The following is a 12,658-nucleotide window of genomic DNA, read 5'->3' on the forward strand; positions in this document are numbered from 1 at the left end:
TAGTGGCTGGAAAGAGTAATCTTGACAAACGTCCGTGAAAAAGAACGGGTAGTTCGATTTTATGGTGCAGTGTCAAGTTCATTAGATGTAGTCTTGAACAAACAAATAAAGCTGAACTTCAGTGGGAGAACGATGCATGGAAAAAGTAAGAAAACTTTAAAATGAGAAGGTACCTGTTTGGTGTTGATTACAGAAAAGTTAAAGCGAGAGGTTATCAAACAGCAACCTGCCTGTTTCTTATGGTTTTGATTTTAATGAAGTGTGGTTTTTTGGGATACGAACATCATAGGCATGAGCACCCTCTGCAGGATGTTTAAAGGGGTTTCCCATGCGATCCCTATTGATTTTTTTTAAGGTTAGATTTTCTCATCCTTACGGCTGGTGTCTTTCCCTCGCCATGCTAGCAAAGTTGTGAAGTGGGAAGCCCCGCCACTGACCTGTTACTACCTACCCCGGTGCCCCTGGGACGCTGGTTGTCCCTGCGGTGGTGCTGGGGTGGGCGCCGCATAGCACCGTCTGGGGTTTGTACGGATGGGCACGGTCGTCCAGGGCGTAGATTTGTGTTCCGAGAGACAGATTGGCCCGCGTACAGGGCGCAGAAAAAGTCGCTTTCATTAAAAGCAAAGGGCGAGCCCGGGACGCAGCTGTACCGCAGGCGGCAGCTCCGGGACTGCTCCCGGCTCCCCGGGAGGAGGAGGAGCCGGGCCGCAGCCTGCCGGGGGCGGGAAAGGGCGGCAGGTTTGGGATGAGGCGGGAGGAGGAGGAGCTGGAGCGGCAGGAAGGGTGTTTCCCTGCGCAACTCCCGGCTGAAGTGACTCAGACAGGAAACTCCCTGCCAGGCGCGGCCCAGGAGCGGAGCCGCCGGGCCGACGCGACCCTCGGCGGCCGGGCCGAGCGGAGCCCCCGGGCGGGCGGACAGACAGACGGGCTCCTCCCGCCGCCGGGCAGCGCCGCTCCCGGGAGCCGGCGGAGAGCGGGTGAGCAGCGCTTCCCGGGGCCCGCCTTCGCCCTCTCCCCCGAATTCGGGCTCTTCGTCTGCGGGGCCGGGCGGCTCCGCGCCCCTCTCGCTGGTAACCGTGAGCCCCGTACTGTTATTTGGGCTTGGCTGATCCCCGCCCCGGCATGTGGCGCTCCCCGGAGCCGGGAGGTGCCGGCGGCGCCGCGGGGGTCCCGCTGCCGGGCGGTGCCCGGGGGCGCGGCGGGAAGGGCCGTGCGGAGCCGTGGCCGGGCGGCCGTGCCCTCAAGGCGGGTTGGGTCCCTGTGCTTCCCGAAAAGGCAATTTTGGTTTGTATTGCTGGCGGTAAGGTTTAGCTTGTTCTCTCTCATGCGTGGCCCGTGTGTCTGCAGTACTCGAGTGGTCAGAGTTCTGCCTCCTAGTCTGTATTGGAGTGGGCTAGATGAGGGGAAAAATAAAAGCAAAAAGCTCTATGCAGGTTCATCTCACTCTTCAGAGGAAGGACGTGATCTGTAGTGTCTGTCTAAGGACGTGGAATAACTTCCTCATGAGGAACTTGAGAATTATCCAGTAAAAATTACTATGGTGGAATGACAGCAGCACTGCAAGCTTGAAAATCCCCAGATGGATGGTCTGCCACCCCATCCTTCCTCTCTGATGAGCAAAGGTGAAGGCAGATATGCGCTTCATCTTTCTGAGTATTCCTGTAGTTCATCAACATCTCTGCTAATTTTTGGCCTTTCAGTAGGCTCTCATTGCCTTGATTTTTTTTTTTTTTCCTGCGCTGTTTTGATGGCAGGTTGGAGTAGCATTTAGACATGTAAATGGTTGTTTGTGCCAGGAAGGCTGTTGGGAGGAAGTTGTCTTTGTGGGATGTAGCCAGTCTGCCTGAAGTGTTGGCTGGAGAGCGTGTATTGGAAGAGGAGGAAAGCTAGCTGGAGGAATTTCTTCTTAATTAGAAGGTCATACCAGGCTTTTCTGTAAACTGTGGGAAATGGCAAGCTTAGGCTAATGAGTGACTCCAGTCCTTATTGCATTCCAGTTACTTATTTGGCATAACTTTATTATACTAAGCTTACTGAACATGTACATATGCAGTGTTGTTGGGTAGTGTTTTCTTCAAAATTGAATTTTTAATAATACTGTAATTCAATTCAGCAATCTGAATTATATTTATATTAATTGTACTTCAACTGTTTTATGCTCGGAGAATGTCTGAGCTGTGTGATAGAAAAAGCATTCCAACTCCTTACTTAATTTCTGATTCTTGACTTCATTTAAGTCCCACTTTTACCTTTAAAAAGCTTTTTTTTTATTTCTTTATTTATTTATTTTTTTAAACTTTTGTAAACACCAAGTTTCTCCTGTTCTAGTGTAAAAGACTAGGTCTGTGAAGTCTGGCTGGTGTAGGCAGCCAGTTGTCTCTGTAGCTGCCAGGAGGGAAGAGAAGGAATTTGGAGGAAGTCTGTACAGCATTGGGAAGGCTTTACCCCAGTATCATCAAAGCTTGCTTGGCTTGCCCCCTCAAAAGTGTACATCAGTCTTTCTTTGTAGCAGCTTAGATTTTTTTCTATTTTTTCTTTCTTTCTTTCTTTCTTTTTTTTTTTTTTTTTTCTTTGTTTTGCTAGGGACTATGTATTTGATGGAATATCTCCAATGTACTTGGGTTTTCAGGTTGTCACAGCTAATTTATGTATTCTGAGAATAAACCTCTCTGGGTCTTAGAAAAAAATCCAAATACTCTCACCCACAACATTCCTGCTTGAAGTGGGAAAGATTTTGTTTTGTTTGTGGGAATGATGGCTTAAGTTTTAGCTTTCATGTTTTTCAGATTCTGTGCTGCCTAGGGGTGTAGTTCTGAGCCTCATATTAAGTGCTAGTAAGCTCTCTTCACTGAGTAGGTATACAAAACAAATCCTTTTCCTGCTGGAGATCAGCGAGTACAACTTTCAGGTCCAAAAGCATAAACAAGGGTGGGCTAAAGGGAGGAACAAGAAGGATGAGACCTCACAACCTGAAGCTGTAGTTGGACAATTAAACCCCAATATGCAAATAGACCAAAACTTATAAAAGTGTAGGACCTCATGTCCAGTGGTCCATTTTGTGACCATTCTAAGTCCATCTTGGGTGTAGCCCTGGTCAGGCTCTTGTCCTGCCCCAAGTGTATGCTAGAGGCCTTTCAGTAAATACTGACTTTATTCTCTAGCTCTGTCCAGTCTCTGTTTCAGGTCAGACTTCCCAAGGCACCAGGGAAAGACTTTGTTTTATTTACTGGTCTTGTGGGTCCTGATGAGGAGAGTGGAGTGGTGTTTAAAATATGCTCAGCTCTGCTAATCTAAAATTTCTCCCACAATAAATATCCCAGCATTCAAACTTAAATAGAGCCATATTATCTAAGTTGTTTAAATTTTTTTTAAAAAATATATCTTATAAGAAAGGGAATGTTCCACAAACAATTCAGACTTTTCAGTTTTTACCTTCTGAATGTGTGACTTATTAAAAAGAGCTCATAGTCCTTTAGTGATGTACCTGTAATTTTCAAAGTATTAATTAACAAAATTCTTGTTTCTTCAGTTTGCCTTAGATGGAAATTGTCCTCTGGGCTTAAACCAACAGATTCTCTTGGTCCATTATGCTGACTTTGTAGCATAATTAAGGAGTTACCAGAAATCTGTTCCAACTATGTTCCATGTTAGATGTTTGCCTGATATACTCTGTAGGTTTTGTTTAGTGCTTTGTTTATTCATTCTGGGAGACAATTGTCTTGGAAGGTGGCTTGTTCCTGAGGGTAGGTTTTAAAGTCTTGCCGTAACTCTCCTGTCAGAATCATCTGATTTTTGTTTTTAAATTTGTTTCTCAAAGATTTCCAAGACATTCAGGTTGAGGTGGAAAATTCAGTGGTTGGAATTGAGCTGCAAGGTTGGAACAAAAATATGGAACAAAAAATCCCCACAAAGCTCTTTTTCGTGGAAACACTTGTATTTATCCTCTGGCCTGAAAGCTGCTAGAACTGCCTGCAATGCTATACAAGAGAAAAAAAATTTTAATATAATTTCCATGCCTTTTTATGTGCATATCTAGTGGGTTTCATTTTAAATTTTTTGCCCTATGTTCTCTGGGCAAGCACTTAAAGTGATTCCTTTGCTGTACCAACAAGCAAAGTAAACTTGAATGCTGGGCAGCAAGTTTGACCCTGCTGAGTTGGAAGTCAGCTGTGCGATTGACTTCACTGCTCTTGATACAGTTGACTGTGTGAGCCTCTGAATTTCCACTGTTTATACATTTTAAAATAGCTGCAGCTACTATGGCAAGCCCCAACTTAATAAGCAATTATGCTTGAACCAAGTTAAATGCTTGTTTACCTAGGGATGCTGCAGGAGCTTGGCACAGCTCGGGCGTGACTTCCCGGTGAGCTGGTTCGAGGTGGATCCATCCCTGCGCCTGGGAATGTGATTCATTTAAAAAGTCCTGAGCTTCCCTGTGAACATGTTCCCAGGGATGAAGGCAAACAGGGGGGAGTAAATGTAACAGATTTGTAAATTTTTGATCTGTAGAACATATACCTTGTTACAAGTGGCCTCTGGCAGATGCTACTCCTGTAGAGCATCTTGCTACTTTTTGGCTACATTGTTATTGGTATAAACAACAAATAAAAGCCACCTATCCTTGGCCGGTTTTTTATGCAGAGCTGAGACAGTAAAATGAAAGAAGGATAATTCAACATTGTGAAATGTGACTGTATACCTACAAAAACTCACAGGAGCTTGGTAATGGTGCTTTATATTTTAAGCTACATGCGTCACTTCAGGATTCTTCTTTCCTGCATGTCTGCCCTTAGAAGCTGACATTAGTAGGGCTCGGGGGCACACTTTGCTGTGTAATACTGATAACAGAGTGCGTATTGATTTGCTTTGTTAAAACGTAATTCCATTAATCCACATCACTGCCTTTCTGGTGGTAAAATTAATGTATGATGCATTGATGAGACTTGCTACAGGAAGACAGAGGTTGCAAAATAGGAGTTAATCTTTCTATCTCTTGGCACCAAAAATGTTATTTTTTGGGTAGCTCCTTATCTCTTGTAAACACACTGGCAAAAAAATCCTGAAGCTTGTTTCCTTCATAAGATTGAAAAGATTTTCTCTGTGTCAGTATGTACTGTTTACTGTCTACCTCTATTATGTCTGTAAATATATGTGCACTCACAAGTGTCTGTATTTGTGAAGAAAATCCTGTATTCACACACTTCAGTGTTTTGGGGGAAAAGTGGTTATCTTGGACGTAGACTGTAAAAAGTAGAGCTGTAGTAAAGGTTGGTATGGCACAAATAATCATCAGGCCTTTGCCGTCTCAGAAGAAACCCCCTTTCCCTCAGGCTAACCATTAGCAGACAGCAAGGGAATTTATACCTGTGTAGCCTTTCTGTAGAAAGACCATTGTGGAAGAAGTGGTTTAAGCTGAGTTGAGCACAGATCTGGCTCAGGGTGTTGGAGAGGAAACCTGTCTCTCCAAGCCTTCCCAACTGGGAGATGGTGGTGGTCCCTGCTTCTGAGGAGCAGCACTTGTGTCCTGCTGCTGTATCCCTTCCCCACATTTTCTGTAGCTGTTTCGTTCTGCCAGACCTCTGCTCCTGCTGGAAGGGGCCCCAGCAGGGCATCAGTCTGATGGTGAGCTCAGGGTGGAAATCCCTTCATTGCTAAATTAGCTGCCTGCTAGGCACCTGCTGTGTGGGACTTAGCCAGCTGTGGTCTGCTGTAGATTTGCAGGCCTCTTAGTCGTGCTGTGAGGTCCCTGCTATACTCTTCTCAATGACTACAGAGAAGTAAAAGTGAACATGGTAGTTCTTTAACTGGGTGGTTGTTCTGTGATTCTGTGTGCATGTGTGTGTTGCTGGCCTAGGCAGAGCTTAAAGTGAATGTCCTCCACAGAAGTGCACCTTCCACCTGTTAACTTTACTAAAGCTTTTCGTGTGGAATTGGCAGCTCTGTTCTTGTTTTCATCAGAGGTTAATGCCAGGGCAGCAGGCTGTGGTACCCTCTTTTTCTCAGTTCATGAGTGCTTCCGGCTCACAAAGTGGTTTTTTGTGGGGTGAACTTGTATGATTTCTCTTTGCTTGAGCCAAATACTGGGAGATTTTTTTCTCTGTTCAACAGTCTGTCTTTCAGCAAGCCTTTCATGTGGCTGGTTTTTGCAGGTCTGCTTTTCAGCAGTGTTGGTCAGGAGGTAATAGAGTGACAAATAAACTTTTTAAAGCTAATAATTGCTCATTTGGTGGAAAAAAATGCTACCCCCTCTCCTCTCTCTCCACTGAAAGGCATCTTAAGAATTCAGGCAGTGTATATAGGCTTATGCTTACTAGATGACACTCTCTGCAAACGTTTAGCAGGGTTGAGTCTCAGTAATGTTCTTATGAATAACTATATTCTAAAGTAAAAGAAAAAATATGAAATGGTGCTTTTGGTTTTAGAAACAAATAGATTTATAAAAAACAGTACTATGGTTTTATGTTAGGACATGAGTCTCAAGAGTTGATATGCTAAGTAGTGATTCCAGCTGTGCAAATGACACAGGGTGCTTTTGGAGATGGTTGCTTTATACACTACACCTATACAAGAGATTTGTTTCCAGGGTTTAGATAAAAATATGTTAGTGTTGTACTTCACTTTAAAATACTTCAATTCTGATAGGGGCATGGACACTTTGTTGGCAGGAAATAAAAATGCTGAAACTATTTATAACCTTTCAGTATAACTCTAATTATTTTAAGTGGGGTCAGTGATATAAAATCAATAAGGAGAGTACACTGAATTATAGATTCTAAGTGTGAAGTTCTGGCAAACTGTCATGACACATGGCTCAAGATAGATGTGAATTCTTGTCAGGTGATATCTGAAGTAGAGTTTTGGTTGAATTTTCACTAAAACTGCCTATTTTCTTGTATAAAATACTACAGATGATCAGCTCTTTCTGAGGAAAAAGAGAGCTTAAGAAATAAAAATTTATTTATTTTTTGTTTTCTCTTCTACTCTGTTCCATAGTATTTTTTCAGTTTTTTTTAAGAGAACTATTAAACCATGATTTGCTTCTTGTCTGATTCACTCTCTCCTCACAGAAATGCACATAATGGTAGGTGTTTTTTTACAGCTTCTGAAGCCTGTTTGATTTGGGTTTTTTGTTTGTTTTCTTTTAAAATACCATAATTTTGCAAAATTGTACATTATTATTGTACTGATTTAGGTAATAAATCTATGTATAAGCATGGATAGTACAAGTTTGCCTAAAATATCTTCCAGCTTATTTTTCAGATGAGGCTGTGTATTTTTTTTTTAAACTGAAAGTGAAGAGTGTGGTGTTGTTGACTTACCAAGTACCTACAGGTATAGAGAAGAAGTGGGAATGACAGCAGACAGCATCTCTTTCAGAGTCATTTTTGTTGAAGCCTTTGTTCAAATTTTAAACTCAAAATAAGGCAGCACTGAAGCCAGAGCTTCAGCTGCAACTGGCGTTGAAAAAACCCACTGGAAATAATTAATGCCTGTCGTGTCATTGGGGGTCATATGCTGGAAGATGGAGCTGGATGCAAAATGCGGAGGCACTGTGGAAGGGAGACCTGGGGGGCTGCCCCTGCCTGGACAGCTGCCCTCAGCAGTGGTGTGATGGGTGTCCTTCCCACAGGCAGGGGTGTTGCCAAGCAGACTCCCCTGAGAAGCTGTAAGACTGACCCTGGAGCAACCATCTGTGTAACTGGGCTAAGGAAGAGAATGCTGTCCCCCCCTCCCCTGAGAAAACGATCTTTTTCTTTGTTTCTTTCCAGTCTTGTGAAATAAAAGTACAGAACTCACATGCTTTATCAGGAACTGTTGTGATGGGAGAAGGAGTAATGGGTTCAACCTGAAAGAGATGTAATTTAGCTAAAAGATATGGAAGAAATTCTTTCCTGTGAGGGTGGTGAGGCACTGGGACAGGTTGCCCAGAAAAGCTGTGGGGGCCCCATCCCTGGAAGTGTTCAAGGCCCGGTTGGATGGGGCTTTGAGGAACCTGGTCTAGTAGAAGGTGTTCCTGCCCATGGCAGGAGGGATGAACTGTATGGTCTTTTAGGTCCCTTTCAACCAAAGCCATTCTATGAGTCTAAATAGACAGTTTGTCTAAGGCTGACGGGTTGTGTTGTTGCTTAGATGGAAATCTGAAGACTCCAGACTCTTGTCTTCCTCTCTATCTTTGAGGCTCATCTCTTTTACCTGTAACATGACAGTCCTTCATCCACTGGGGTGCTCAGCTCCCCTGTCCCCCAGCTCCTTTCAGCCCATGTACACAGGTGTGCCCCTTTTGGTTAAAGTACCAGCACTCCCTTTGCTCCAGACACACAGGGCAGCCATGAAACCCGTGCTGAGCAGGTGTGAACAATCTGTAGTGGAAGACTTCATCCTGAGCCATGCCAAGCTAATTCTATGTGAACTTGCTTTTCTTTCTCCTTTCTGCAGTGGTTATTGCTTTTGCTGCTCCCTTTCTCATTCTTTGCAGAATGCTCACAGTGGGAGTGTTACCTTTGCTAAGAAGCGAGAGAGCTTTTCACAGCAACCATAGGTGTAGTTTTCATATGCTGTAAGTGCTGTGCTTCAGTGCTTAGCTTCTGTTCTAAACTTCAGTCTTGTCCAAAGCACTGCTGTGCAGCATTGCTTCCTACCACCCGTGCAGCAGCAGGATCAGGAACAAGTACAGAAGGAATGCTTGTTGAGAACAGCTGCAGGAGAGAGCAGCATCAGCAGAATGCAATAATGGATGTGGAGGAGTGAACTGGGTGAGAGGAAAAGAACACAAAAAAGAGAAGGGGAAGGAGTTGGTCAGGAAGATGAAATGGTGCAATTCAAAGGTGTAATACCAGAGAATATTAATAGGGTAAGGCAAGTAAGTGTAGCAAGACAGATCTCAGCACACCTAACTTAGAATGAAACAATGCTTAGTTCTCTAACTTCAATGCAGTCTGAAAAGAGGCCAAATATTGCTGAAGGGGCTTCATTCTATACTTCAGTTAGTTCACTCAGAACTAACTCAGTTCTGTGAGAATTAATTAGTAAATCGACATAAACCCTCTCAGCCATCTAGCCCCATCAACAGCAGATGTTTTTTAAATTTTACATATCTTGGGTTTCAGACTTACGTTCACAGATGAAGCAAACCAAACAGAACACCTCTGTGAATTCTTGTAGCACAAGTGCCATTGCAGAGGGGGCTTGCATGCTGCAGGGCAAACTTCAGAGACAGGCCCTCCCTCCTTGTTCATCTTAGTGGGATACTTTTGGAGGAAATTTTAGAGGCTTAGGCTTCTCCCATGCCATTGGAATGGATTTTCAAATAAAATAAGTGGGATGAACAGAATTAATTTTTCATTGTTGAAGTACATGTGTTCTCCACTTCAGCTTCCTACAGAGGGTTAGGATTTCGCCCTATATTTGAACATCAGGAAGTTGTATCTCTTCCAAAGCTTCAAGATGTGGAATGATATTGCAGATGCATAGTACTGGCCAGGCTGCCCTTTGAAATACCTGGTTGTTATCTGCTGCGCCATCATCATCCACTGTAGATGCTGCTGCTGTAGAATTAGTATGTGCTCATCCATGTGCTCCTGCTGGCTGCTAGCATGGCAGGAAAAGATAAATTCACTTTTGTGGTGCCTTGCTAGCAAAAATACAGTGATTCCAGCCTGGTGCTATGATCTAGGAGTGCTAAGGTTGCACTGTTCTCTAGTCGTGGGAGAGTTTACTTACTGATGCTGTAAAAAGGAGTAGTTAGTGGATGTACACGTGGTGGCTGGCATCAGGAAAGGCAATTCTGGACTACCATGACTCAGTAGTCTTGGTCTAGGCTTCATCCAAAGAGCCTGAGACTCCCCTGTTCCTAACCTGCTGTGATGTTAGTAACGTATCAGACCTTCCTTTTATTTGAAAAGTGCTTGAATTCATCCAGGATATTGAAAGGGAAGTTACTTGACAAGCATAACCAATTGTCCTTTGAGTCCTGGTGGTCATTGTGTCAGCAAGCCCTTTCAGCTCCATGACAGCATCCTTAGCAGTGCTGTCCTTCTGACCTTGATTGTCCTGTGGGAGGAACAGTACTGACTCACCGAAGTGTGGCTTTTAGGTTGGATTAATAGTGCTGCTGTTGCTTACTGATACTGCCCAGAATTCAGTTTTCCAGGTGATAAGATTGGTGTATTACTGAGCATTTGAACCTTGCTTGCAGAGTCATAGCACAGGCATTGTTTGTGTAAAGAGATGGAAGGGATGGGGATTGTTTGTTGGGATGTTTCCCTGCAGGGGACAGAAGCTGGACAGGTAGCAGTGCAGATTGCACGAAAAATTCACGTGTGACTGAACACAAAGAGCTTTTAATTTAGGAAGCTGAGATTTTCTAAAAAAAAATAAAATAAAATAATAATAAAAAAAATTCCATGCTCTTAGCCTCATGTTCTTCCCCCAGTCTGTGCCTGCTTTTGGAAGCCTGCATTTATTGTGAGCCACATCACCCTATTGGAGTCTAATACTAAATTAATCGTCTCTATTATGTGGCTGTTCTTCTGGGACTCTCTGTGATGTTTGGATGGGATAATACAGTGCTGGAATTTTTTTTCTCTTTTTCACCTATTAAGCCTTTTTTAACATTCAATTTGCAGACGTATTTTTGAAAGCTTAACAGTATGTCAAATCTGTTGCACAAAGGACTGTCAGTTGCTGTTTGCTTTCTTCTGTCTTTTACTTTAATCAGGCAGGCCCGTAAATGATGTGAAAAGCATTTTTCTTTGCTCCTTCAGCTTATGCAAATCTGTTGCTTAGGAACGGAAAGGAGCTCCAGTCCCAAAAGGAACATCTCAGGCTGATCCGCTTGGCAAAAAGGCAGATTGTGCTGTCCAGAGGGTAGAAAAAGAGCATTCAAACAGAGAAGATCCATCGTGTTGCTTTTCTCTGAAGTGCTTTAGCCGTCAGGGTGTTAAAATGTTTTCTGCTCAGTCCGAATTGATAGGTAAGCAGTTGAACGGCTGAGGTGTTTGACATTAAAATAAAACTAAAAGGGAGTTTTTCAGAGAGACATTGGAGGTTTGAAATAAAAATTAATATTTTTGCAATTGCTGTGCAGTTCTTGGAAGAGGAATTCTGTTTCTTTTGTTCTCTTTCCATTACAAGGGCCCTTTGTGGTTGGAATCTCATGGTTTAAATTGAGTAGGAATGTTACGCAGAATATTGAATCAAATTTTTGTAATGGAAAAATTATTTAATTGATTTTCTGCAATCCAATAGCATAGAAAAATGACACAATGGGACAGAAGAAACCTGAAAATGTTATGTTGCTATAGGGATAAAACTTAACTTCTGCTGCTGTGCTGACCAATTCTGTTCTTGGGGGAATGTTGCCATTAGTTGCCACGGAATTTACTGAGATTGGTCCTGAAGACCCAGTTCAGCAGGCCAGTCAATCATCTTTTAAAATATATTTTCATTTGGATATCTTTCCTTCAGTGTGTGGACTATGGAATATCTTTGCTTTTCTCTCTCTCTCTCTCTTTTTTCTTTTTTTAATAATATGCTTCTCTTCTCCTTCTTTAACTGCAGTACGCAAAATTTTCCTGATTTTTATCACAAAATTCCCTCCTTTTAACTAGGTTAAGCTTTGATTTATTTATTCAAAAGACATTTAAAATTATTTATTAATATTTATATTAATAAATAATAATTTATTTTAGGCAAAACCACTCAAGTAGATACGTATTTCAGTTGATGAATTGCACAGCAATTTTCATCGTCAGTATCCATGATACTATATTTTAATTTAAGATTCAAAGATTCTGCTTTTGCAGGCTTGGGAAAGAAGAGAGGCAATGTCAAAGGAAGTTGCTGTTTAAAGTGCAGACATGGTTCCTCTTTGTCTTATTTTGAGCCTGGGAACATGTACAAGCACTTGGAGATCAAATGCATCTATTTAAAAACAAAATGTGTCCAATGGACTGCAAAAAGGCATGGGGCATCCCCTCTCGACATAATTTTTCACTCAAATGAAATACTATTTTCATCTGCAAAGTCAGAAAATATTCAAAAATTTCTGCAGTCCAGCAATTTTTTATCATTGGAACTCCACCTTAATTAACTCACTCTTTGGCATGATGCCTCTTCATATTTTTAATATGAATTTTTTTTTTCCACTTAAAATTCTAATGTTGGAGAGCTTTTTGGTTACATAGAGAATGCTCTCAATTCCCTGGATGTCCCAAAACACCCTTGCTTCCTTGGGCTGCATTCCTGAGCTAATATTTGCATGTGTTTTATTGCTGTTGGAGGTATGCTGGTTTCCAGGGCTTACACAAGGTTTCCTGGGTGCAGCTGGAGGTGGGGTGTGCTGACCACATCTGCTTTTCCCACTCCCAGGTCTCTGAGTGTTCTAGGGTGTCTTCTGCCATGGGGAAAGAGAGGGGAAACTGTGCTTGAGTGGGTCAGGCTTTGCTGATCCCAGCTCAGAGCGCGGTGTGAGGCCCCTGGCCGCCAGCTGCAGCCCAGAACTGCTGATCCAACGCTTTGTGACCAGGGGCCCCAAACTCTCCTCTCCAGGGCTGGGAACTTGCTCTGCAGCTTGATGACGGTAGGATGTGTTTTTGCTGGACTGTTTCAGGCTGTTTGAAGTGTAACTATCTGCATTTTGAATGGATGCGTGCTACAT

At 42.9% G+C, this 12,658-nt stretch overlaps 1 protein-coding gene across 2 annotated transcripts in view; it reads left to right on the forward strand.

Moving 5' to 3' along the window:
• The first annotated feature begins 798 nt into the window (after positions 1-798).
• The window catches only part of CYFIP1 (cytoplasmic FMR1 interacting protein 1), a 77,263-nt gene continuing 65,403 nt past the window's right edge, over positions 799-12,658 (forward strand). Inside the window, exon 1 of one of the 2 annotated variants that reach the window (XM_066176507.1) lies at positions 799-977. The gene's annotated coding sequence lies outside the window, so the exon portion shown is untranslated. The remainder of the gene's footprint in view (positions 978-12,658) is intronic. The other variant, XM_066176506.1, reaches the window with a different exon arrangement.

Source organism: Chamaea fasciata, unplaced genomic scaffold (genome assembly GCF_029207755.1).
Source record: "Chamaea fasciata isolate MVZ Bird 193981 ecotype frontalis unplaced genomic scaffold, bChaFas1.0.hap1 SCAF_2, whole genome shotgun sequence".
In the NCBI taxonomy this organism is placed as follows: Eukaryota; Metazoa; Chordata; class Aves; order Passeriformes; family Sylviidae; genus Chamaea; species Chamaea fasciata.